This window comes from Oryctolagus cuniculus, chromosome 15 (assembly GCF_964237555.1).
Source record: "Oryctolagus cuniculus chromosome 15, mOryCun1.1, whole genome shotgun sequence".
NCBI classification, from domain to species: domain Eukaryota; kingdom Metazoa; phylum Chordata; class Mammalia; order Lagomorpha; family Leporidae; genus Oryctolagus; species Oryctolagus cuniculus.
The window spans coordinates 70,619,557-70,647,314 of NC_091446.1; the positions used below are offsets into that span (position 1 = coordinate 70,619,557).

Sequence of the window (27,758 nt, forward strand, 5' to 3'; positions counted from 1 at the left end):
AGGACTTGGGCCATCTTCTACTGCTTTTCCAGGTCATAGCAGACAGCTGGATTGGAAGTGGCGCATCTGGGATTTGAACCGGCACCCATATGGGATGCTGGTGCCACAGGCTGGGGCTTTAACCTGCTGCGCCACAGCGCTGGCCCCTAGCTGCTCCACTTCTAATATAGCTACCTGTTTATACACCTGAGAAGGCAGTGAAGGACCTGCCCGGATCAAGGTGCAGCTATTTTAGACTAGGCCTAACCGGGCCCTGGACCCTAAGCTAAAAGCTCCTAAAAAAAGAGAAATAAACTCTCCTTGTGATAAGCTCCCCTAGCAACAGCCAATCAGCAGATAGCAGGGAAATCTCTAAAGTTCCAGGTGTCTTTTCAGGCAGTTAAGGTGACTGATTAGATCCCGAGACCCTGCAGTTTGGCAGGTTCACCCTAGCGGCTCGGACCCTAGACTTTAGCCAATCATTTTAAAAAGCATCAACCCCAAAGCCATCTAACCACCTTTACCAGGTCCATTCCCACCACTGGACGCACTAATCAGCTTAAGAGAGGTTCTTTGAATTTCCCACGGGATGAGATGATTTGCTGAACGGTGCTATAATGTATAGAATGTCTCTGAAAACCCTATATAAACCCCGCAAAGGAAACGGGATGGGTCCTTGTCAGAAGACTGCTGGGACAGTTGGAGGTGTGGACCCTAGCCTGGGCCAGAACAATAAACCTCTTTGCTTTTGCATCACCAGATCTCTTGTTGGGTTAACGGAGTCCAATCCGACACCGGTCTAACAGCAGCAAAGGATGGTCCAAGTCCTTCAGCCCTGGCCACCTACGTAGGAGACTGAAGGAGTTCTAGGCTCTTGACTTCAGCCTGGCTCAGCCCCAGCTGCGGTTGTGGCCATTTGGGGAGTGAACTAGCATATGGAAGATCTTTCTGTCCGTTTGTCTGTCTCTCTTTCCTTTTCTGTTGCTCTGCCTTTCAAATGAATGAATGAATGAATGAATGAACAACAAACAAATGAAAACTCTTTTTGGACTAGTTCCAGCTTCTAGATTTAGCTATAAGTTAGAAAATACAAGGGGCAGAGAAACACTTAAATGACCACATGGGGTTGCAATTAGCCAAGTCTATGTGGATAAATTTACAGGACAAGCTTAGCTTCTTCAACCAATTAATTTTAAGGAAAAAGGATGGAGTGAGAACTTACTTATTTAAACAGACATATTACCAAACGCAAACCTTATTTGAACCAAACAAATGAAATGCTAAAATATATAGCACAACCAGAATGCTTTTGAATATTGATTAAGTATTTGATGATACTAAGGAATTATCGTCCATTTTTGGAGTGATAATGGTAGTGCAGTTATGTTCATTACAAGAGTACTGATCTTTTAGAAATACACAAAGACATATTTATAGATGAAAATATGTGTGCCTGAATTTCCTTTATAATATCTAAGGGAAATGAGACAGAGTAGAGATTATACAAGTTGGGAGGCCCTTACCTAAATGCTTGGGGTTGGAATTACATTGTGGCCATTTGAGGAATGAACCAGCAGATGGAAGATCTCTCTCCTTGCCTTTCCCTCCCTCTCTCTGCAACTTTGACTTTCAAATAAGTAAATAAATCTTTTTTAAAAATTACAGATTTTTGGAGGATTTCAGATTTTCAGATTAGGAATGCTCAACCTGAATTGTACTTGTTGAAACAGGGTTGGCAGATACATTATACTGTTCTATTTTTTGTAGTACATTTTTTAAAAAAATTATTTATTTTTTGAGAGGTAGAGATACAGTCAGAGAGAGACAGAGAGAAAGTTCTTCCATCCACTGGTTCACTCCCTAAATGGCCACAATGGCTGGAGCCGAGACCATTCAAAGCCAGGAGCCAGGAGCTTCCTCCGGGTCTCCCATGCAGGTGCAGGGGCCCAAGCACTTGGGCCATCTTCTACTACTTTCTCAGGTGCATTAGCAGAGTGCTGGATTAGAAGAGATGCAGCCAGGACAAGAATAGGCTCCATATGGGACGCAGGCACCGCAGGCAGAAGCTTACCTTACTACACAATAGCATCAGCCCTGTGCAGTATATTTTTGAATCAAAAATTTTTTTGTAGGGGCCAGTGTTGTGGTGCAGTAGGTTAATCCTCTGCCTGCATCCCTATGGGCGCCGGTTCTAGTCCCGCCTGCTCCTCTTCTGATCCAGCTCAATGCTATGGCCTGGGAAAGCAGTAGAAGATGACCCAAGTGCTTGGGCCCCTGCACCCATGTGGGAGACTGGGAGGAAGCACCTGGCTCCTGGCTTCAGATCAGCACAGCTCCGGCTGTTGCGGACATCTGGGGTGTGAACCAATGGAAGGAAGACCTTTCTCTCGGTCTCTCCCTCTCACTGTCTATAACTCTACCTTTCAATAAATAAATAAATAAATAAATAAATAAAATCTTTTAGAAAATTTTATAAACAAAAGTTAAGAAAAAAAATGGATATTATCTTCAACCTGAAGGTTATACACAAAATGTGTGAATAGAGGAGTGAGCGGTGTGGTCCAGTGGTTAAGCCACTGCCTCCTGTATGGAAGTGCCAGTTTGAGTACTGGTTACTCCACTTCTGGTCCAGCTCCCTGCTGATGCTCTTGGGAAGCAACAGATGAGGGTTCAAGCACTTTATTCCTGCTACCTATGTGGGAGACCTGGATGGAATTCCAAGTTTATAGCTTCAACCCAGCGCAGTCCGGATTCTTGCAGGCCTGGGGAGTGAACCAGCTGATGGAAGATTCTTTCTCTCTCTCTCTCTCTGTCTCTCTCTCTCTCTCCTCCCCTCTCTCTATGTTGCTCTGCCTTTCTAATAAATAAATCTTTAAAAAGTGAACTTATATTCATGCATGCATTTATACTTTTCTCTTTATTTTTTCTTAATCTGTAGCTTCTAAACATACATAATCAGAAGAAAAAACAATATTTTAAAGGAAATTCACATTAAAGTGTATATACCAATTGCGGCTACAGGGGCCACAGAAAGTCAGCCAGTCGCAGGCTCTGCTGGGTGCCCTCAGCTCTGGGAGTGTGAGGCCGGGCAGAGAGGAGCTGGGCCAAGGAGGATTTGTACCGAGGGCCTGGGCAGGCACTCGTTGGCAGCCTTGTGATGAAACGGCTGATTCTCCTGAACAGGTGCAGAAACGGAGGCTCAGAGAGAGCACTGGGGTTGTCCAAGAGAGCCAGCGTCCTGTGTGTGGATGCCTGCTCTTGGCCGGGCACATCCCGGGGTCAGCAGCAGGTGTGTGTCACTCCTCCTCGATGAGCCCTGCCTAGGGCCCAGGGCCTTTCCTGGAGTGCCCGCCTACACAGGTCATGGGGCCGTAATAGGGACCCGGGAGGCTTCTGTCCCAACACAGGGCCCAGCGAGGGGCTGGGTGCTTTGTGAGGGCTCTGAGCCTTCCCTCCCCTGGGCACTCGGATGAGCCACGAGCACTCTCTGGCTTGCACCCTGCACAGTGCTGTGGAATGTGCAGTTCGGGGGTGACCTCTCTGTCACTGTCATCCTGTCTGTGCCCCACCTGTGCAGGGGCAGCCTGAAGACCACTGGCATGAGAAGGGGAATAAAGCAGACAATGCAAAGCTTGGAACTCAGCCAGGGGCGCGTGCACACGGGGGTGGGGGGTGCTCGCCCCTTGTTCCTCCACTCAAAGCAGCTCAGCCTTCAGGAAAGCTCTCCAGCAAGCTGGATCCTGGGGCTGCGTTATGGATTAAGGTGCTGTCTGTGACGCCAGCACCCCATATCAGGACGCCGGGTTGAATCCTGGCTGCTCTACTTCCAAACAAGCTCCCTGCTAGCCTGGGAAAGCAGTGGACCATTGGTCCAAGTGTTTGGGTCCCTGCCACCCACATGGGAGACCCCGATGGAGTTCCTGGCTCCTCATCGGCCTGGCCCAGCTCTGCCTGTTGCAGGCAACTGGGTAGTGAACCAGTGGATGGAAGATCTCCTTCTTTTTTCAAATAAATAAATACATCTTTTAAAGAAACAAACCTGGAATCTGACTCTGTCCCCACGCGGCAGGGGCCGTCTGCCTGGCTCCAGGATGGCCGGATGGCCGTGTGGGCCCTGCCTGGGTCACTGGCCTTGGAGCTCAGCTTCCAGTGCATGGCCCTGGAAAGCCAGGCCTGCTCCCAGCTGGCCTCAGGGCTGCCCCACCCTACAAACTTGACCTTTTACCCCTTCCTGTCTCCTTTCACCAGCAGTTCGGCACCCCCCCCCCCCAGCTTTTCTCAACTTTCTCAATAGGTTTTTCTGAAAACATCGGTCTCCGTCTCTCTCCATTTCAATCCTTGTTTCTTGCTCTGTTGCTCTCAACTGCTTTTGCTTTCTGCCCGAACTGGTATCTGTGTTTCTCCAAAACCTCTTTCTAAATCCCTTATTTCCCCTCTCCCCTGTCTCTGTGCCTCTGTTCCCCGCTGGTTCAGTTCTGTCACTCCTCCTTCCCTCCCTCCCTGCCTGGCATCTCTCTCACTCGCTCATCCCCACCTTGCCCTCGGCGGGCCTCCCGGGCTCCCAGTCCCCTGCCCGCATCGCGGGCCCGCGGCCCCTACTCACCGGCCAGAGCGCCCGCGGCGCGGAGCAGGGCGAGCCCGGCCAGCGCGCACAGCAGGGGCCGCATGATGCCGGCGGGACCGAGCGCTGTGCGCGTCTGCCAGCGACAGCCCTCCGCGGGATCGCGCCGGGCCAGCCCGGGAGGAAATGCTCCCAGCCCGAGCCAAAATTCCTGGGCGGCTCCGGGCTTTCTGGCTCCAGTGAACCCGCCCCCTCCCGAGTCCCTCCGCACCCCGGGAGCAGCGCGGAGCCCAGAGACCCCCGCGGGCGGAGGGGCAGTCGTGCGGGACTGGGAGCGTTCCCAGGCAGCGGCTGCACTGCCGGGGCCCCGGGCGCGGGGTGCAGGGCGCAAGGGGAGGCTGGGCGGCAGCTCCGGGGTTCAGGCAGTCGCCGTGAGCTCCTTGCACAGACGGGTAGACTGAGTCCCGCTGTCACCCACAGCTGTGGCACAGGCGCCAAAGCCCTCCCCCTCCCCCCCAGGTGCGAAGAAGCTTTTCTCCACGAGGAACAAGAAAGGGCTCCGATGGCCTCAGACAGCGTCTGTGGGATCGCAGGCTTGCTGTTGGCTCTTCTGTAGGAAGTCCTTCTTCCGGGAAAGAAGGGACAGTGATGTGAAAAGATGCTTTTCCAAAAAAACGTTAAATCAGGACTCACACAGATATAAAATGAGCAGGAGCTAAAGATTTTATCGAACTCATTAATAAGGGATGCACCCTAGAAAGTCACTATCAGTCCAAAAAACAGACACAGATCTGTAATATTTTTCTTTATTTATTTTTATTTTTTTGACAGGCAGAGTGGACAGTGAGAGAGACAGAGAGAAAGTGAAAAGTTAAAATTGTATATGTGCGGGTGTAAAAAGTTAAGCTTAAGCTTACAGGTTATAACATTCCTGGTACAGCTGTAAAATTAGACAGAGTGAAGTAGCACCTTGACAGTAGGGACTCCATTTTGGAGCACTTGAGACTCCATTCTGAGAAAGCACCCCCCCCCACCGTGAGACTCTGGTCTGAAACTATGATCTCAAATAGTCAGACAATAGCAGTGCACTACATCACCCTTGGCAGAGCACAAAAACCCCCTAGCATGATTGCTCAAGTGGCACCTGGGTTACCTGAGCTAATAATAAAGATGTGATTTGTCTGTGTCTTACATTAATGTCAAGTCCTAATTGCTAATTGTAATATTGTAACTGGTATTGTCTAAGATTATGATGAATATTAATTTCACTTAGGTTTTAGGTTATGTTGACCCCAGTAACCATATACTCTCTTTTGATTTTATGTACTCTCTTTTGATTTTAGCAATTGTGTATAGCAACCATGCATAGCAACCATGTATTCCCCCCCTTCCCGGTTTTGCGGTTTTTGCCTTTATAAACCCTAACCTTTGGTTATTTGGGGCTGCTCTGCTCATGTATGATCGGACAGCCCCAGCATGCTGGATAATCAATAAATCTTTAACCCTTTGCTGGTTGCATGAGAGAAAGGTCTCTTGGAGTCGTTCCTCGGGTGGTGGGCTTTTTCGGACTCTAACAAAAGATCTTCCTTTTTTTTTTGTTTTCCCCGTTGGTTCACCCCCCAATGGCCGCGCTGATCCGAAGCCAGGAGTCAGATGCTTCTCCTGGTCTCCCATGCGGGTGCAGGGCCCAAGCACTTGGGCCATCCTCCACTGCCTTCTCAGGCCACAGCAGAGAGCTGAACTGGAAGAGGAGCAACCGGGACAGAACCCGGCGCCCCAACCAGGACTAGAACCCAGGGTGCCAGCACTGCAGGTGGAGGATTAGCCTATTGAGCCTTGGTGCCAGTCTGAAATATTTTTCATCAAAGTTTTTGTTTAGTTATTTGAAAGGCAGAGTGAGAAAGAGAGTTATCTTCCCTCCCTATATGGCCTCAAGGGCAGCAGTTGGGCCTCACCTGCTGCCCTGTACCTTATCTGATATAGACTGTGATATTGTGCAAATAGAGGCAGGAAGGCCTGGAGTCACCTGAACCTGTACACGTGGCAGGACTGGCCTATCTAGAGACAAAAGAACTATTTTGCATTGCTATCAGTTGTGGACAGTTTACAGCTCTGTAAAAGCAAAAGGCCCCAATACAATCAAAATCAGAGTGTTCAGCAGAGGCTTAAGCCTTGCATTAGATAGGTAAACTCACATCTGCCTTTAGGGCATTCACAAAGCAGTCAGGCTTATAATCTTAACAGACCTCACCTAGGGTAGGAGTATGCATGCACCTAGGGTAGGAGTATGCATGTCTGGCCTCTCTGATCTGCCCTGGAGACCCTCACAGGCCCCTTTCTACAGATCAGCTGTGCAGTCTGATTTGAAGCCCTGAGATAACAATACAAAGCACACACACACCTTGCAACTCTGTTACCTTCTTCCTTTGGAAGCAGACTGGGTGGGTTTCTTAATTCTAAGAACTGGATGGGATTTTAAGGCAGCTTCAAAGCATCCTGCAGTGGTTTAGAAGAGAACAAGTGGAAATTCCCCACCTCCTTTACAGAACAACAAATGCATTAGAAAAGGTTGAGTTGTGGGGAAAACAAAAGGCCCAGCCCTAATGTATCTGTTGTTGTTTTGTGGCTCCAAATGGAGCACTTTCATCTCATGCCTTGGGGCTGCCCTGAGGATCCAGCCTCCCTCTCCACCTTCTCCTGGGCTGTGGCCATGGCTGTGGCTGTGGCTGTGGCCGTGGCCGTGGCTGTGGCTGTGTGGCTGCCACATGAACCGTAACTCGCACTTCCTCCTCCACAGCAAAATAAGAAATTCTGAGTCAGTGAAGGAGACTTGGATCTACAATTAAAAAAAAAAAAAAATTCTCCTGGGAATTATGATGCCCAGATGAGCTGGTTTAGAAAAAGAAACGGTTTATTCCAGGAATGCCAAGAATGTGGTAGGACACTCCTGGGTAGTTTAGCCAGGTGGAAAGTTGTCAAAGAACAGCCAAACCCACAAGGATTCTTACAACGCACACAGCCAGTGGGCTTCAGAATATTTTGAATTTAATGTTATAAAACTGTATACAATGCTTCCTTGTGGTAGAGCACGGAGTGAGTATATGGAGTATAGCATGAAAACCGCCACTCACTACACTCCCCATGCTCAAGGGTCCCGTTCAGGCCTCTTGGTTTAGCAGGCTTTTCCTTACCCATCTTGTGTTGCCCATCTGTATAATGCAGATTAAGACATAAACATGTAGACATTGGAATGCAACATGAGATTTTTATTTAAAAAATTTTATTTTATTTATTTGAGAAGCAGAGTTACAGAGAGAGAGGTGGACACACACACATAGATATCTTCCATCTGCTGGTTCACTCCCCCAATGGCCTCAATGGCTGGGGGATTAAGCCAGGGATCAGGAGCTTCTTCCTGGCCTCCCATGGGGTTGCAGGGGCCCAAGCACTTGGGCCATCCCCCTCTCCCTTCCCAGGCAGGTCAGCAGGGAGCTGAATAGGAAATGGAGCAGCCGGGTCTCAAACCAGCGCCTGCATGGGATGCCGGCACTGCAGATGGCAGCTTTAAACTTCTACACCGCAGTGCTGGCTCCGACACGAGATAATTTTAATATTTTTTATGTTCATGTTTATCTCTGCTGTAGCATCAAATACTGAAGATCGTTGAACGTGAGTACAAATCCTTTAAAGAGTTGCAAATTATCTGGAGCATGTTAGCCTGCTGCCCAGGGTGCTCCCATCTCCCTGAGAGCACCAGTTTGAGTCCTGGCTACTGCATTTCCAATCCAGATTCCTGCTAGTGCATCCTGGGAGGCAGCAGAAGATAGCTCAAGTGCTTGGGCTCTGGCAGCTTTGGGGAGGCCTGGATGGTGCTCCAGGTTCTCAGTGTCAGCCTTGATTAGCTCATGCTGTGGCAGGTAATTGGAGAGTGAGCAGGCAGATGGGAGCTCTCTCTCCCTGCCTGTCACTTTACCTTCCAAATATATGAAAACAAACATTTAAGAATAGGAAGAGTTGCAAAATATCCCATGAGTAGATGCATCCTTATTTACATCATTATTTTTATTTTCATGATGGACACATAGGGTATTTCCTTTTTCTCCCCCAAATAAAATGTGCCTCAAAGAATATCTTTTTTGCATATATCTTTATGCACTATTAGATATTCATATATTTCTGAAAGGCTAGATTCTTGGAAGAAGAATCATTGAGTCAGAGGGTCTTTGATATTTTGCTGAATATATCACAAACTGTCCCCCAAACACTGGAGTGGCAGGGCACAGAGAACTGAGCTCCAGGTGCACCCCGCTCCATGGGAACCTGTACTGGAACCGCACTGCAGGAGTGCCATTCACAGACAATACTTTTGGCGCGGAAGAGCCTGGAGGTGGAAGAGCTGTTGCCCTGTGCATTCTGCAATGCCGGATATCTACGTTTTGAGATTTTGATGATTTTACCTTGTTTTTATTTATTTGCTATTTAGAGTGAGGGTTGAGCTTTATTTGCCTATTCAAATGTTCTTTTTCCCCCACTTCTCCCCTTTACATACTTTGATTATTAATCTACTGCCTGTTGTTCCAAGCCTCTTTGAAAAGCTCATGGATATTATGCATATTATGAAAAAAACTGCATGGATTTCAAAATTTGGTTTGCCAAACAAATTTATTTTGTAATTCCATTTTTCCACAAACTTTTTTAAGTCCTCTCCTATATGTTGGCAATGTTTTCTTTCTGCCTCCCATTGTCGTGAACTTTGTGGTCTCTTTCATCATAGAGAAGTTTTAGATATCATGTGGCGAAATCTCTGTGTTTTCTTTTATGGCTTATGTAAGTTTATCACAACTTACTTATGATTCTTCACATCGAGACTATAAAAATATTTTCCAATATTTTCTCCAAATAGTTTTAAGGTTTCTTAAAGACAAAATCTCTAACCCATCTAGAATTTCTATGTGGTTGGGAGGAAAGATTCAAACATAAAATTTTTTTTTCCCAAATGGACATTCAAATATCCTAATACGCTTTATTGCATCCTGTCTCATTTAGCCACTAATTTGAACATGACATAAATTATTGGCTGCCTATTTAGTGAGGACTGGAAAAAAAGTCATCACATCTGTGCTAAGGTCAAAGAAACAAAAATCAACATAGCCTTATATTTTCAATTAATCCTGAAAGTGTTATCTGATGAGCAGATACCCCGAGAGTAAAACAACAAATTCAAAGATGTAGAAGTAGGGGCTGGCGCTGTGGCCTAGTGGGTAAAGCCTCTGTCTGCAGTGCCAGCATCCCATATGGGCGCCAGTTTGAGTCCTGGCTGCTCCACTTTTGATCCAGCTCTCTGCTATGGCCTGGGAAAGCAGCAGAAGATGGTCCAAGTCCTTGGGCCCTGCATCCACATGGAAGACCCAGAAGAAACTCCTGGCTCCTGGCTTTGGATTGGCACAGCTCCAGCCGTTGTGGTCATCTGGGGAGTGAACCAGCGGATGGAAGACCTCTCTCCCTCTCTCTCTCTGCCTCTGCCTCTCTGTAATTCTGCCTTTCAAATAAATAAATAAATCTTTTAAAAAATAGAAATAAAGGGACATTTTCTTACTAAGATAATTAATGTTACCTTTTTAAAAAATATGTATATATTTATCCATCTGAAAGGCAGAATGAGAGAGACAGAGAGCTTCCAGCTGCTGGTTCACTCCCCAGATGGCCTCAATGACTGCGGCTGGGCCAGGCGAACGTCAGGAGCCAGGAGCTTTATCTGAGCCAGCAGATGGAAGAGCTCTCTCTCTGTCTCTCCCTCTCTGTAGCTCTGACTCTTACATATATAAACAAATAAATCTTAAAAAGAGAGAGAGATAGCTATTTGGAAATCAACTTATTTCCTTGTGCCAATGGAAACCAGCCCAAACATGTAGAAGAAAACTGAGCAAGAAGATAACAGGGATCCAGTTCACTATGTCCTAGGAAACAGGGGCTGGCCACCCCTCTGGGGATGGAGATGGATCCCACTTGGACCAGTCTCGCTGGCTGGGAGGGTCTGGGCTGCACAAAGCCTCTTTCTCTTCTCCTTCTGGCACCAGCCAGTATTTCCAGAGCCACCAGCAGAAAGATCCAGGCCCCGTGGCCAAGGCCCACTGCCTCTCTCACAGATGGAGAGGGCTGCTAGCACACGGTGCACGGATCATGGCAAGAGAAAGGAAATGGGAAACGAACAGTGAAATTAATAGGGGCACTGGAACCAGCAGCAGGAATCAGGGAAATATGCCAACCATATGTTGGGCTTCAAAGCATGTTGGTGTCCAGCTGGCGCTAATTATAAAAGAGCTTCATTATTTACTTTTGTTCTGTGATTTGCTAAACTTATCCCTGAAAAACTGAACTTATCTCTGAACCAGGCATTCTTCAAAGGTTGTATATACAATATCTTTATTAGTCTTTGCAGTACTAATTATATTTAAGTTTCTTCATGTGCATCTTTCAGATAAGATTTGTTAAATATATTTCATCCAGGGTTACAGGTGGATCTGGTTCCAGGATCTTTTTTTTGACAGGCAGAGTTAGACAGAAAGAGAGAGACAGAGAGAAAGCTCTTCCTTCTGTTGGTTCACCCCCTAAATGGCTGCTACAGCCAGCGCGCTACGCTGATCCGAAGTCAGGAGCCAGGTGCTTCCTCATGGTCTCCCATGCGGGTGCAGGGCCCAAGCACTTGGGCCATCCTCCACTGCCTTCCCAGGCCACAGCAGAGAGCTGGACTGGAAGTGGAGCAACTGGGACAGAATCTGGCACCCCAACCAGGACTAGAACCTGGGGTGCTGGTGCCGCAGGTGGAGGATTAGCCTAGTGAGCCGCAGCAGCAGCCAGGATCTTTTTTTTTTTTTTTAAATATTTATTGATTGATTGATTGAACAACAGTGAGGGAGGGAGGAGGGGGAGGAGTAGAGAGACACAGAGAGAGAAAGAATGAGAGAGAGAGAGAATGAGAATCTTCCATCTACTGGTTCACTCCCCAAATGGCCATAACAGCCAGGGCAGGCTGTAGCCAGGAGCCAGGAACTCCATCTAGGTCTCCCATATAAGTTGCAAGAATCCAAGTAGGAGCATGTTTAGGGAGCTGGATCAGGTGGAGCAATCAGGATTCAAACAGGCATTCTGACATAGGATGCCAGTCTCAAGCAGCAATTTAATCTGCTGCGTTGCAGTGCCAGCTGCTAATTGCATAATCTGTGCTCTTCAATATTCCCAGACCTCTTGACTCTGAGGCCTCAGCAAAGTTTCTAGATAGTGAGGGGTTCTGGAGCAGGGTGTGCTGAGAAGGGGCAAGTGGGCTACTTAGGGGCTCAGGGTGACAACTGCTGTAGCGAGGGGGAACACCCAGCACCGGCTGCATGAATGATGTGCCCCAATGTGCAGGAGCTTCCTTCTCGTTTAGTGCTCCCTTTACCCTGGCAGGTAGCACCAGGATCCACGCTGAACACCATGTGAGGCTTGGAGAACCGAGGAGGTGGCCCAAGGTACACAGGGGCCATTTAGGAATCTGGGATGTGTGCCCGTGTCAGTCCCTGGGCTGTGGGCTGCATCCTCTGAGGCTGGCTGTGCTGAGAAGACAGCCGGTGGGGGAGCTGGCAGGTTCTGTTGGCATTTCCAAGGGCGAGGGGCCAAGGAAACAGGAAATAGGGGCTGGCCACCCCTCTGGGGATGGAGATGGAGCCCACTTGGACCAGTCTCGCTGGCTGGGAGTGTCTGGGCTGCACAAAGCCTCTTTCTCTTCTCCTTCTGGCACCAGCCAGTATTTCCAGAGCCACCAGCAGAAAGATCCAGGCCCTGTGGCCAAGGCCCACTGCCTCTCTCACAGATGGAGAGGGCTGCTAGCACACGGTGCACAGATCATAGCCAGAGAAAGGGAACCAGGAAAATGTGATGTGGATCTCTGCTGGGTCCCAGGAAAAGCAGTGTGGCGTCTTCACAAGTTGGTATTTAAGAAGTTTTTTGTTTTTGAGCCCTCTGCCTTTCTTGCAGGCAGTCCCAAATCCTCCCAGCTTACGGAGGATGTAGATGAGTAGGTCTGCTTGGTACAGGGAGAAGGGAGGTGCAGGGTGAGGGCAGCGGTTCACTATTACCCATTAGGATATCAATAATGATAGTCCTAACAGCTAACGTTCATGGATTTCAACACCCTGTGAAACACCGTGTAGTTAGCTTCTCAGTTGACCTCAGCCAATACTGCAGGCGTTGGATGGCTTCTGTAGTTATTCTAGAGCTTGGCAAGAGAAGTTTCCCAGCCAGTGGTTTTAAGATGCTGTTTCTATTTACTTAATTAATTCATTTGAGAGGAAAAGAGACAGAGAAATCTCCCATCTGTTAGTTCACTCCCCAAGTAACCACAATGGCTGGGGCTGGGTCAGTGAAACCAGGAGCCCAGAACTCAGTCAGAGTTTCCCACGTGGATGGCAGGGAGGCAAGGACCTAAGCACTTGAGACATCACTTGAAGCCTCCAAGGGAGCCCATTACCAGGGAGCCAGATCGGAAGAGGAGCAGCCGGGACACAAACCCGTGGCTTAGCTTACTATACTACAGCGTCAGCCCCGATAAATCCACATTTCAAGGAGCGGGATCAGGAATAAAGGGGTCCAGCAAATGAGCTCAGCCCCAGCCCACTGTGGTGCTGGTATTCTAGCTGCTCAGGGTTGAGATGACTTTGCTGCAGGTTCACACTGTTAAGTGTGCATTCAGTTCGTTGTCACGTCTGTGGCTGTTTCCCCAGAATGCATTCAGCTGTGATACTGGGACGCTCTGCAGGCCTGGGGAGAGGGGAGTCAGTCGCATTTCCTGCCAGCTCTTTGGGAACCTTCTCTGCGAGGCTGTCCCCAGAGATGACCTTGAGGTGTGTCAGGGTGAAATGAAAACTGTATGAAGATGCTACATGGTTGGCTATTCCAAGCCTTTTTGGAGCTAGCAGCCCTTAGTAAAGGAGGCAGAAGGCTGTGTTCAAATGGGGATTTTTGTTCTTAACAGCTGCATAGCTTTGGGCAGACCAGCCCGCTCTGAGCAGAAGAGGCCAAAGGAAAACCACAGCCCCGAAGAGCTGTGCAGGCTCCCTTACCCACCCTACCCACCTCTGATCTGCTTTCCCTTCTCCTGGCTGTGTTTATTTGCAAGTCAGAAGCTTCCTAAGGGCAGACAGGGTGTAGGGAATGACAGACCCGCAGAGCCTACATCCCCACCCCCCCAAGGGAGTTCAAGGTTTCCAAGGTCACGACCCAGGGCTGACTGCACTGCAGGGTTGGCTAGCAGCTGACTCTGGGTGTAAGGTGAAGGCCCCATGAAAGGGGTCTTAGGACATGAGTCAGGCTTTTCTAAGCCTGTGCCAGAGAAATTGGCAGGGCATGGGCGGCTGATGGACGTGGGCGGAGCTAATATAAATGTGGGGAAAAGTCTGGGTTCATTATTGAGGACCTTGACTGCCTCTGTCAGGGGAGCACTTTGTACCTGCAGCAGAGGTGCTGGCCAGGGTTTCTGTCTTAAGGATGGCACAATCACAACTGACTCCTCTCTTTCTTTTTCTTCTGAAGTAACTTTATGCTTACGAAAACCAGACAGTGGATTCCTATATACACTCCACCGGTGTTCCCAAATATTAACACCTTACATAACTTCACAGGAGTTGGGAAAGCCAAGTAACTGACATTAGTACAATACTATTGGAAAGTCGCAGGTCTGCCTGGGACGTTGCCAGGATTGCCCTGCTCATGACCTCAAGAGCTGCGTTTTGTGTGGGAACACCACAGAAGTGCTATTGCGCCCTTCCCACTGCACCCCTCCAGGACACTGTGTCCCACATGCGCCCTTCCCACTGCACCCCTCCAGGACACTGTGTCCCACATGAGCCCTGGAATACGATGTCTGTCACATTTCTTCACTATACAATCACTGTTTTTTTTTTTTCTTCTTCTTCTTCTGTGATTAATACAAGTGCATGGTTTCACAGACTTTTTTGCATGAAAATGTACCTTTTAATTCCATTTTCCACAATCTTTTTGAAATACACCTGTAAGTACATTATGCAAATATCTTGTTTAGCATCACACTTTCACCAGTTTGAGCATTCATTTGGCTCTTTATTTGCAACATTCATTCCCACTGCATTCTCTGGTGGTCGATTTTCTATTTCCATAATTTCTTCCACATTTATTAGTTGGAATTCAACTGTAAAGAACTCTCTTCTCTCCATATATGGGCTCCCTTGTCTATTTCAGCCTTATGGGAAGTTAGTTTGCCAGTTATAATCTATTCCTAACATTGTTTTTTGGTCAAACTGTCCCAGATAAGGCCAGGTAAGAGGGTTCCTGTCTGTCTGAGTTATCCCCACTTTGAGTGCTTCTTTCCTTTCTGATACTCAGCACTCATCCTGTCATTCCCCAGCTTCCATCCTGGACTCAGCCATGGCTCCAAGGAAGCCTGCTTCCTCTTGGAAATCCAGACCTGGGCTGTCCCGGCTCTAGGCCCTTTCAGCAGACAGAGCTGGGGAATGAGGCTTCGTAATATGGATATTCCAGGATGGAGAAAATAAGTATGCTTGGTTTCTGTCACAGAAACCACAGCAAGGAAAGGGAAAAGGATAAAGTGAACCCTGCTATGTTGGATTAGACTCAGAGATACAAGACGGTAAAAAAAAAAAAAAGATTTATTTATTTATTTAAAATGCAGAGTTACAGAGAAAGAGGAAGAGAGGAAGAGAGGAAGAGAGGGGGAAGAGGGGAGAGAGAGAGAGAGAGAGAGAGAGAGAGAGAGAGAGAGAGACTTTCATATGTTAGTTCACTCCTCAAATGGCTACAACAGCCAGGGCTGGGCCAGACTGAAGCCAGAAGCCAGGAACTCCACTTGGGTTTCTCACATGGGTGGCCTGGGCCAAAGCACTTGGGCCATCATCTGCTGCTTTTCCCAAGCACATTAGCAGAGAGCTGAATTGGAAGTAGAGCAGCCGGAACTCAAACCCATGCTTATATGAGACTAGCTTTGCAGGTGGCAGCTTGACCTGTTGTACCACAACTCTAGCACAAGATTTTTAATATACATACGGATATAAATACACTCTACTGGGGCCGGCACTGTGGCGCAGCAGATTAACGCCCTAGCCTAAAGTGCCGGCATCCCACATGGGCGCCGGTTCGAGACCTGGCTGCTCCACTTCTGATCTAGCTCTCTGCTATCCAGCTCTCCCTGTGCCCTGGGAAAGCAATAAGAAGATGGCCGAAGTCCTTGGGCCCCAGCACCCGCGTGGGAGACCTGGAAGAAGCTCCTGGCTTCGGATTGGCACAATTCTAGCTGTTGCAGCCAGTTGGGGAGTGAACCATCGAATGGAAGACCTCTCTCTTTCTCTGCTTCTCCTCTCTCTGTGTAACTCTGTCTTTCAAATAAATAAATAAATCTTTAAAAATAAATAAATAAATAAAAACACTCTACCAATTCCAAGCCTAAGTACACATGCAAAATAGAATTAAAAGTATGAGTTTGTTTTGGTTCAAAAAACTTTTCTGTGGGTTCAGTGCTGTGGTGTAGCAGGTAAAGCCACCACCTGCAGCACCAGCTCCCCATAGGGGTGCCCGTTCAAGTCCTGGCTGTTTCACTTTTGATCCAGCTCCTTGCTAATGGCCTTGGAAAAGCAGCAGAAGATGGCCCAAGTGCTTGGACCCCTGCCACCCACATGGGAGACCTGCATGGAATTCCAGGCTCCTGGCTTTGGCGTGGCACAGCCTAGGCCATTGTGGCCTCTTGAGGAGTGAAGCAGCAGATGATCTCTTTCTATCTCTCTCTGTCACTCTGCCTTTCAAATAACTAAGTCTCAGAAAAAAAATGAATGTTTATAACTGCACTATCATAATAGTTCTTTTTTTATAAAAAGATTTATTTATTTATTGGAAAGGCAGAGTTACAGAGAGGCAGAGGCAGAGAAACAGAAAGGGCTTCCACCCCCTGGTTCACTCCCAAAATGGCCACAATGGCCGGAGTTGGGCTGATCCGAAGCCAGGAGCCAGGAGCTTCTTCCTGGTCCCCTACGTGGGTGCAGGAGTGCAAACACTTGGCCCATCTTCCACTACTTTCCCAGGCCACAGCAGAAAGCTGGAAGGAAGTGGAGCAGCCGGACTTGAACCAGCGGCCATATGGGATGCCGGCACTGTAGGTGGCGGCTTTACCCACCATAATAGTTCTAAACTAGAAACGATCTAAATTCCCACCAACATCAGATTAGGTAATGAATGATTCACCACTACATACAACATTATGGATGCAAGTATAATTAATGAAAGACTTTCACAAAAAAAAAATCTATAATTCAACTTTTTAAAAAAGATGTATTTATTTGAAAGGCAGGATGGGGAATGGGAGGATGCAGTGGGGGTGGGGGTGGGAGAGAGAGAGAGAGAGAGATCTTCCACCTACTGGTGCACCCTCCAAATGGCCACAGCAGTGACTTCTGGGCCAGGCTGAAGCCAGGAGCCAAGAATTTCATCCTGGCTGCCTTCCCAGGTGTATTAGCAGGAAGCTGGATGGGAAGTGGAGTATCCAGGATTCAAACTGGCACTCCAATATGGGATGTGGGTGTCCCAAGTGTTGGCTTAACCTGCCGTATCATAGCACCAGACACTGCTGGTTCCTTTGGTGAATTTAGTTCTTTAAACGTATATATGTTATACTTCAGTAAAAAGTTTTTAAAGAATTCCTTAAACCTCAGTATTTAAACCTGTCTTTAAACCTCAGTGTTATCTTCATTTTAACTCAGTGCTATAGCAACTGCTTAACTGCATAGGACCAACCTTTATCATTATTTTTGATTAACTATTTATTTATTTGAGAGGGAGGGAGAGGGAGAAAGGAGGGAGGGAGAGAGAAACTCCATCCACTGGCTCAATCCCTAGTGCCTTTGATGGCTGGGGCGAAAGCCAGGAGCTGGAGTGCAATCTTGGTCTTCCACATGAATGGCAGGAACCCAACCTCCTGAGCCATCACCAGCCCCTCCCAGGGCCTGCGTTTAGCAGGAACGCTGCGGTCAGCATGGAGGTGGGCATTGGACCCAGGCACTCAGGTCTGAGACACTGGGCGTCCTAACCAATGACTTACCCGGGAGCCCAAAGGCCTGACCCAGGACTGACCTTTAGCCCACCCTGTTTCTGAGCCTTCCTTGATTATACCACATACCTTTGATATTACTCTTCCAGGCCTGTATCTTTAACTCAGTCCTGCCTGCTGCTATAAGGTGAGAAGGGATTATTTGAGCTCCACCTAAGAAGGGTACACAGGTGTAGGAGAGGAGAGCAACCTACCCCCAAGGCTACTGCATGCAGAGAAGGTCAAATAATTGAACTGCTGAAAGTTAATGCCAGTTCCCAGTTATTGCCTTCCACGTAATCTTGGTCTTCTATCTATTTTCAACCATGGTTAAGGGAAAGAATTAAACCCTGATGCCCAGGGCTTCCCTTGTTTATACAGAACTGATGTCTATTCTATGCATTAAGATTTTTTTTTAAAGTAAAATTATGACTCTCAAACAGATATAAAACAAACTGAAGTAGCCCCCTGACAGTAGGGACTCCATTTTGGAGTCCTTGAGACTCCAACACCCCCCCCCCACCGTGAGACTCTGGTCTGAAACTATGGTTTCAAATAGTCAAACAATAGCAGTACACTATATCACCCTTGGCAGAGCACAAAAACCCCCTAGCATGATTGCTCAAGCTTACAAGCACAAAAGTTGCCCCTGGGTTACCTGGGTTCATAATAAAGATGTGATTTGTCTGTGTCTTACATTAATATCAAGTCCTAATTGCTAATTGTAAGATTGTAACTGGTATTGTCAAGATTATGATAAATATTAATTTCACTTAGGTTTTAGGTTATGTTGACCCCAGTAACCATATACTCTTTTGATTTTATGTACTCTCTTTTGATCTTAGCAATTGTGTATAGCAACCGTGCATAGCAACCGTGTATTCCTCCCTTCCTGGTTTTGCGGTTTTTCCCTTTATAAACCCTAACCTTTGGTTATTCGGGGCTGCTCTGTTCATGATGATCAGACAGCCCCAGCATGCTGGATAATCAATAAAACTTCCCCGTGCTGTTTGCATAAGAGACATGTCTCTTGGTGACGTTTTTCGGGTGGTCTACTCTAACAAAACATGTGCTAAGGATTTAATTTCAATGAATCAATGAGGGAACCAGGCAGATTATAACTAACTCAAAAGGGAAGTAAAAAAAAGTGGGAATTCATATGAAGCAAAGGAATGTTGAAACCAATGTACACATGGAGCCCAAGCCAGCTTCTTTCAGAGTAGGGCCAGGAAGTCAATAGAAGCTTCACTGGTGAGGACAGAAGGGATGTGTCTAGAGACAAGAATTATTTTGCATTTCTTTTTTTTTCTTTTCTTTTTTTTTTTTTTTGACAGGCAGAGTGGACAGTGAGAGAGAGAGACAGAGAGAAAGGTCTTCCTTTTGTCTTTGGTTCACCCTCCAATGGCCGCCGCGGCCGGCGCACCGCGCTGATCCGATGGCAGGAGCCAGGAGCCAGGTGCTTTTCCTGGTCTTCCATCGGGTGCAGGGCCCAAGCACCTGGGCCATCCTCCACTGCACTCCCTGGCCATAGCAGAGGGCTGGCCTGGAAGAGGGGCAATCGGGACAGAATCTGGCGCCCCGCCCGGGACTAGAACCTGGTGTGCCTGCACAGCTAGGCAGAGGATTAGCCTAGTGAGTCAAGGCACCGGCCTATTTTGCATTTCTATCAGCTACTTTCCCAAGGCATCAGCAGGTAGGGTGTGCTGCAGACAATGCTTAGTTGGCCACAGAAAGCAAGTTTGTCCTACAGTTTCTTCTTTTGATCAAAACTAATTTTATTTATTCCTGTGAAATTCATCAATGGTAACACCAAATAAATCTAATTATTTCTGGCACCTCTCTTTCTATGGGGATTCAGTATCAAAGCTTTCTGGATTTCCAGTGGACTTCCTAGGAAAGCTATCCTTGAAATTTTATTTAATATTTAGGATTGATTTTGGGAGAGCAATAATCCAAAACCAACAGGGCATTTGAACACTTACATTAGGATCATAGGTACTTGTGAGAAATGATATTTGTCTACCCATTTGAAAGGGAAAAATAAAACAATTAAAAATAAACCCAGAGAGTAACATGAGTGGAATGAACTTCAGCTGTCTCCTAATTTAAAAATCTTGTTTTCTTAAATCAAATAATCAGCTGCATAATAAAATCAACACAAAGGCCAGAAAATTATTGTGGTGAAACAGGATCTTTGCTCTCTAGGCAGATTATATAGGAAAAAAAACTAACTCTTTCTGTAGTAGGTGGAGACAGTAAACAGTTAACCAAGGAAACAAAGCTGTCCATATTAGGCAAACTTTTCTAAGATATTTAACACATTTCATAATATCAAAATTCAGGGTATATTTTATGTGTATTTTATATATAGTAATATTTTATATGATAAAATACATCATGTAATAAAAACAAATTTTTATAAGATTTTTAACATATTCCATAGTGGTTAACACACTTTACATCAGATATTATAAAGCATAGCAAACTTTATCTTAAGTATTTCATTATGCCCTTTCATATCCTACAACTTGTACTTTAAGGCCGATCTCAAGGGGCCCATTAGGTGAGAGCTAATTTCATACTACTGCTGAGATGTGTTCATGGCAATTCATTCACTGTTGCTATTTTCAAATGAATCATTAAACAAGCTTTTAAAAATGTTCTCAGTTTCAATTCTTAAAATATTTAAAAGATTTGAAAGATTTGCTTGTTAATTATTTGAAAAGTGGAGTTATGAAGAAAGAGAGAGAGAGAGAGAGAGAGATCCATTTCCCATTCACAGGTTAACTCCCCAAATGGCTGCAATGCACAGGGCTGGACCAGGCCAAAGCCTGGAACGTGGGAGCCTGGAACTCCACTAGGGTCTCCCATGTGGGTGGCAGGGGCCCAAGGACTTGGGCCACCTTCTTCCACTTTCCCAGGTGGATCGTCAGCTTGGAAGTGGAGCAGCTGGGTCTGCAGCCAGAGCTCAAATGGGATGGCAGTGTTGAAGGCGGCAGCTTAAGGCCCTTCAATTTCAACTTCTAATAGAGTAATTAACAACAATGATAATCATAGAAAGAGCTGCCCTTCATGTTTGAAGAGTGTAGAGGGGTTTCATCAAACAAACAAATCCTCAGGTCTGCTGACCCATCAGTGGACCCCAGGGTAAGAACCTTTGCTTTAGAACTTCTAAATATGGAGGCCGAGTTAGCTTGCTGCAAGCTAACTGGCTTCGCCCCACTCCGTGCTGCCCCATGGAGGACTTAGTCCGCCCACTCCTGGGCACACGGCTTTGGCTGCCCCGCCACCTCCAGGCTTAGCAGCCTCCTACTCTCCACCTTGATCTTATTTGAAGATACCTGGTGTCTGTTTCACCTTCCCTAAAGGTCAACGTCCGTTTACTGACTTGCCCCACTAAGTCTGGATAGACACACCTGGTGGGCAGTTACAACTGACCTGCTCAGTCCAATCTCCCCCATAGTGACAGAGCCCGGGTGGGGTGGGGGAATGTCACACATATCTGCTCAGGGGAAAGGCCTGATCATGCCCAACCAGAGGCCCTCAGTGCCACTGATGCCTGCTAGCCATAGCAAACCTCTCACCCAACCCTGTATTCCTGGGCTGACCTTTCCTCCTCTTCTTGCATTAACCCCTTCTGGTAAGAACTTTGTTTATGCTCAAAGTAAAGTGCTGTAGTTTCTTAACAGATGCCATTTTGGAGAGACATTTCAAATGGATCTGTTGTTTGAGGGAGAGATGGAATAATTTCTATAGTCATAGAAGGAATCAGAGGTTAGAGTTCGTTTTAAAAGTGTATTTCCCAGGAAAACATACTGCACTGTAACTCTATTGATATTGCAGAGTGATTTTATGCTGTGGTTGCCTCTGTTATTTATGTAGCCTCTGGACACATGTTACAAACAGGCCCTTCGGAGTCACAGGGATGTAGGTTTGAATCCTGGTGCTACCATTCACTAGTTCTGAAATAAACAAGCTACTTCATTTATCAGGCCCGTTTTCTCTTTTCTTTTCTTTTTTTTTTTTTTTTTGACAGGCAGAGTTAGAGAGAGAGACAGAGAGAAAGGTCTTCCTTCCGTTGGTTCACCCCCTAAATGGCTGCTATGGACGGCCGGCGCGCTGCGCCGATCTGAAGCCAGGAGCCAGGTGCTTCCTCCTGGTCTCCCATGGGGTGCAGGGCCCAAGCACTTGGGCCATCCTCCACTGCCTTCCTGGGCCACAGCAGAGAGCTGGCCTGGAAGAGGAGCAACCGGGACAGAACCCGGCACCCCATCCAGGACTAGAACCCAGGGTACCAGCGCCGCCGGCGGAGGATTAGCCTAGTGAGCTGTGGCACCAGCCCAGGCCTGTTTTCTAACTAGGAAAAAAGGGACAGCATCACCTACCTCCCAGGGGTTAAAGTGAAGATTAAATGGAAGAATGCAACCAAGACTCTTAGCATAATGCCTCGCTCACAGTGAGTGTTCAATTATTATATGCTCTTATTAACACAGAAGTCATTTGGTGGGGTTCTTGCAGATTCCAAGGACACAATGGATTACACAAGAAATGCCCCTTCTGGTGCAAAGTGTATTTTGCAGCAGGCTTGACGGGATGCCAAGACACCATCAGTAACACATTGAAAACCAAAATTTCATAATGTATTTATTTTTCAGTTTCCTAGGAAATACTCTGTAACACCCAGAACCCAGCTTTCAAACTCCCTGGCTGTGCAGATGGTAAAGCTCCATAAATGCTATAAATACCCCCCATTCTGTGTACATGTGCAACATAGTACTGCTGCATCGTTATCCAACGGCAAGAAAACCCCAGGGTCTGAGGAGGGTTTCCAATATTTGTGCATTGCTATGGATACTGCATAGGAAAGGCAGATGTCAATAACATGAACAGGATGTGGGGGTCTGAGGCAGCTAACGATGACAGAAACTATTCTCATTCTGAATGCATCATTCTTGGACAGCATCTGTAGAATATTTGGGAGCTGAGAGTATTACTTTGGATGTCTCATGCAACACTGCAGCTTGGTGAAACAGCAAGGGGTCTGGGACCTAGGTCTGCCACCACTACACTGGTGACTGCTATCCTCAACGTCCTCCGATCATCTCCCAGAGTAAAACGAGGCGGTGTGTGTGGGTTTCTGCAGTCTCTCTCAGTATTCTAAAGTGAACAGCAAACATGATATCATCTCAAATCCTGTGGAGTCTAATGCATTTCTAGTTACGTTGAGTGAAATAAAGCAAGCTTTTTAAGGCATCCAAGTTGAGCTCCGCAGTTGGCCAGATTGGGCCTTTCTCTCCCCTGGTAATGACTTGTCATGTTTACAAACCCGTGTAGATTTCAGTTGGCTCTCCACACTGTTTTGGATTCAGATTTTTCCCTCCTAAAAGAGCAACATGGAATGTAGGCAACCCAATGCTTGTTGGCAAATTGTCAAGAATTAAGTGAAAATTGGCTTAAGTCAGTGAGCCGACTTTTGTCCTCAGAGCTCCTCTCGTGAGGCCAATCCACCTACTGCCCTTGGGGAATCAACCACGATATCTGATGTTCGGCACTGGGACAGGGCCAAGGCCAGGCCCTTGCCTACCAGGATACTTCAAAAAGCTTATAGAAAAGTGGAATTAGGGGCTAGCACCATTGCGCTGTGGGCTAAGCCACCACCTGTGATCTGGCATTCCATGAGAGTGCTGGTTCCAGTCCTCACTGCTCTACTCCCAGTCCAGCTCCCTGCTAATGCACCTGGTAAAACAGACTAAGATGACCCAAGTGCCTGGGCTCTTGCTACCCATGTGGGAGACTGGATGGAGTTCCAGGCTCCTGTGAACCCCACTAGTGTGTCCCTGTTTGAGGCCCATCCACTAGTCCAGAGATTTTCACCTCTAAACCCTGAAGGAAAAATAATAATACAATCCACATTTGGGCTGGGAGCCTGGTGCAGCAAATGCCTGAGGGCTGCCTATTTGTTTCTATAAACTACATCCCATCCCCAGTGGGGTTTTATGTTGCTAACACTCACGCACATGGCCTGTGCTGTCGCTAACCTGGTGCAAGGATCAGGTTGCAACCTGAAGCTTCTATTTCTTCAGGTCCATCGCAGGAGCGGGGGAGTCCTCCACCTGAGCTAGTCAGTCATCTTTGGCAGGAACTCCCTTCATGTCTCTAACTCTCTAGCTGTAAAATGGGGACAATGGTTGCCTTAAAAAGCTGTGGGCTTTGGATATTTTATTATCAGTGTTTGGAACAATGATGCTGAGCCATTTCTATGTCTTCTTTTCAGAAATGTCTATCCAGGTCCTTTGACCGTTAGTAACTGGCGCATGCTTTGTTGCTATTGAGTTGTATAGTTCCCGCATATTTTGGATATTATTAGATGTATGCTTTGCAAAAATTTTTCTCCCATTCTGTAGGTTTTTCTCTTTGCTCTGTTAATCATTTTCTTGGCTGTGCTGAAGCTTTTCAGTTTGTCTATTTTATCTTTTGTTGCCTGGACTTTTGGGATTAGAGCCATAAAACCATCACCCAGATTAACGTTATAGAACTTGCCCCCTCTATTTTCCTCTAGTAATTGAGATCTTAGATTTAAGTCTTCAATGCATTTTTAGTTTTGCAAATGGCATGTGGCAAGGGACCAATTTCATCCTTCAGCATGTGGACATTCATTTCTTCTCAGCAGCATTGAGTGAAGAGACTGTCCTTTCCTGTGTGTTCCTGGCCTCTCTGTCGATGATCCATTGACTGCTAAATGTCCAGGTTTATTTCTGGGCTGTTTTCTTCTGTTCCATTGTTTTATACCTCAACTACAGGCTCCCTAACTTCCCTGCAGTTTTCGGACTCTCAGTGTAAAGACATAAAGGGCCTCTGAAAAGCAAGCTGTTTGCTAAAACAAAAACTTCACCTATCTGGAACACAACCTCTTAAACTCAAGGCTGTTAACACTGTGGCTGATCAAACATGTTTAGACTTGAGCTCTATTGAGTCATAGCATATTGAATGTAGGAAATACTGTTAGTCTATAAATCGGGCCTATTAGTAAATTGTGAAGCAATTTGTTTTGTTTTGGTCCTTTTTTCTATTTTTCCGAAGTATGCACGCTCTGAAAATCTTTAGGGTGGGGAAGAAAACAATTTAGTCCATTTGCCTTCCAAGTCGATTCCAGTAAGATGCCTCTGATTTTTTTCTCAGACTCAAAGCTGTTTTTTTTTTTTATTTTTCTCATATCATTGCTAAGACTACAACATAAAGATGCCTCCATTTTTATTTTTTCCTTCACTGACATCAAAGCTCCTGGGCTGCAAGGGAGGGAGTGTCCCAAGGCCCAGAATCGGCCTCTTCCTGTGTGATGCTGCGTAAGTGACCTCCCCTCACTGTGAGGCTGTGGATGGGTCTATGACCTGAACAGCCAGCACCATCTGCTAAGACCCCACCATAGTAAAATCCCACATAAGATGGCATGATTTTATACTTCTGGCACTGAAAGAAAATGCCAGAACATTCTTCACTTGCTGCAGAGTTTCTATCAAATGCTGAATGAAATGAAAACAAGAGGAAGTCCTATAATTCAAATACACTGGTGTCCACCCCAGTGCCTCAGTGTGTGTGCAAGAGTTAAGTGGGCCTCTGGCCCGCGCCACGGCTCACTAGGCTAATCCTCTGCCTTGCGGCGCCAGCACACCAGGTTCTAGTCCCGGTTGGGGCGCCGGATTCTGTCCCGGTTGCCCCTCTTCCAGGCCAGCTCTCTGCTGTGGCCCGGGAGTACAGTGGAGGATGACCCAAGTGCTTGGGCCATGCACCCCATGGGAGACCAGGACAAGTACCTGGCTCCTGCCATCGGATCAGCGCCGTGCGCCGGCTGCGGCGGCCATTGGAGGGTGAACCAATGGCAAAGGAAGACCTTTCTCTCTGTCTCTCTCTCTCTCACTGTCCACTCTGCCTGTCAAAAAAAAAAAAAAAAAAAAGTGGGCCTCTATAAACCTAAGAGAGATATACCCCGAAACCACAGCATTCTGCATTTCTCTGTCAGTGAAAAACTGATATTTGAACCGTACAAACAGCCCCATAAAGTCTATTTGAGACAGAATCAAATATGTGATAATATATCAAAACTGAGAAACACAAAAAAGCACTTGGTTGAAGAGATAACTCACAGCATTTTATTTAAATTAATCCATTTCTTTCAATAACCTGATAGCACGGTCCCCAGCACCACCAATATTAGTCATTATTATTTCTCTTTGGAAAGGACTTCTTAAAAACTGGGTTTGATTTCCATGATGCTTAACTCCATGGTCAAAAATGGGGTTCCTTAGTGAAAAGCAACTCATAATCACAAGAGAACTAGAGAAAAACTTTAAGACAAATACCACCAGAAACAATTCATAGTCCATATTCTTTTTTCTTTAAAAGACAGAGCAAGCAAGACAGCAATCTTCCATCCACTGGTTCACTCTTCAAATAACCACAGTGGCTGGGGCGGGGACAAGCTGAAGCCAGGCCCAGAACTTCTTTTGGGTCTCCCACGAGGCTGCAGGCCAAGGACTTGGGCCATCCACTGCTGCTTTCCCAGGCACATTATTAGCAGAGAGCTGGATCAGAAACGGAGCAGTTGGGTCTGGAACCAGTGCCCATGTGTGATGTGGAGGTTTAACGTGCTATGCAACAGGGTCGGTGGCCCCAGTCCATAATCTTTTATATTGTGGTTTCAATTGGAAGCTCTCTTTTGGGGGAGGTAGTTGTTTCTCATAAATGTCTGCTTAATACAAATAACTTGCCCCCTCCCCATATTATGGAAGGGGTATGAAGACTAGTCCAAAGAGAACAAGTAAGCCATCCTCTAGGGAAGCTCCTAATAGCTCCTAATGGTGACAGAGTCATCCCACCAGTCAACAGTAGTAAGATATATCCACCAGAATGGAAGACACTAACTTGATGGATAAACCGTGAGCTAGACTCTTCAGAGCTGGAGGAAGACACTTGGAGTCTGGAGACAGTGATGGAGAACATGAAAGCATGAAAAAGAGACAGGTTTCCCACTGGGAGTCTCACCAAGCGGTGACACAGTCAGCCAAAGGTCTTGCGGCTGTCTTTTGAGAGGACAGTGTATGCAATGAGTCCTGTAGTTTTCACATAAAAATTGGAATGATAATGAACGAGTAGAAAGTGAAGTCAGCAATCAACACTGGTCAAACAACTCCGTGCACGGCAGGGGGACAGGTAAGGTGGGGGAAGTAGAGCTAAGCTGCACCCTGAGCTGGAGCAGCAATCAACCCCTGCGAGCCACAGGGCACCGTGTCCCGGGGTCCAGTGTAGGGAAAGGACACTTCGGTCAGCAGCAGGGAAGGCCACCAGCCCTGATTCTCAGCGTGCCTCTATGTGATCACTCAGTCTGCCCGTTCCAACTTCCTTATTTTTCTCTGTAATTTGAGAAACAGAAGTTTGAAAGGATAAGATTCTACCTTAGAGGTGCCTAACAAATGTATAAGGAACTGATGTATTGTAGAAGTGTCCCTACATCTTGGTCCAGAAAGATGGAGAGAATTTAAGGGAAGGAGAGCTAACATGGTGGTAGTGCAGCCAAGATGTTTTAACAAGAAGGAAAGGAGCAAAGAAAAACCAACAAGCAAATCTAGCAAGCGTGTGTCTCAGCCCAGATGACAGCAGAGCCCACAATGCCAGAGGCCCTCAAGAAGGTGGGGGGGAAGCCCTCTTCTGTGCTGAGTCCACAGAGCTGAAGGCTAAAATCTTTTCCTAGTTCCTTAATTTACTTGTAAACTTGTATTTACTTTTCCTATTTCCTTGTTAACTAACTGGTCTATCCAAGCTCAACCACAGCATATTATACGAAAAATGAGTAACTGCAGGGTCCTAGATAGCTTTGAGGGACACTTTTTACAAAATAGAAATATCATTGAGTGAAAATGGCAGTCCCCGTCACCCTGGAAAGGTGTCTGAATTAAGTAGAGGAAACTTCTGTATATTTGCTTTTAATTTTGTTTTTGGCGCTTTGGTCTGTAAGCAATCAAGATGGAAAGAGATGCTATCCCAAAGAAGAAAGTCTGTAGGAACCAGAGTAGCTGAGCCCGACCATTTGTGATTCCTTTATACCTAAAAAAAAAAAAAAAA

At 46.6% G+C, this 27,758-nt stretch overlaps 1 protein-coding gene across 4 annotated transcripts in view; it reads right to left on the bottom strand.

The window, feature by feature from the left end:
- LOC127482759 (transmembrane protein 254) overlaps nt 1-27,758 on the bottom strand; it is a 162,306-nt gene that overhangs the window by 126,585 nt on the left and 7,963 nt on the right. For 2 of the 4 annotated variants that reach the window (XR_011382466.1, XR_011382467.1), the window contains exon 4: nt 4,583-27,740. The gene's annotated coding sequence lies outside the window, so the exon portion shown is untranslated. The remainder of the gene's footprint in view (nt 1-4,582; nt 27,741-27,758) is intronic. The other 2 variants (XR_011382464.1, XR_011382465.1) reach the window with 1 other exon arrangement.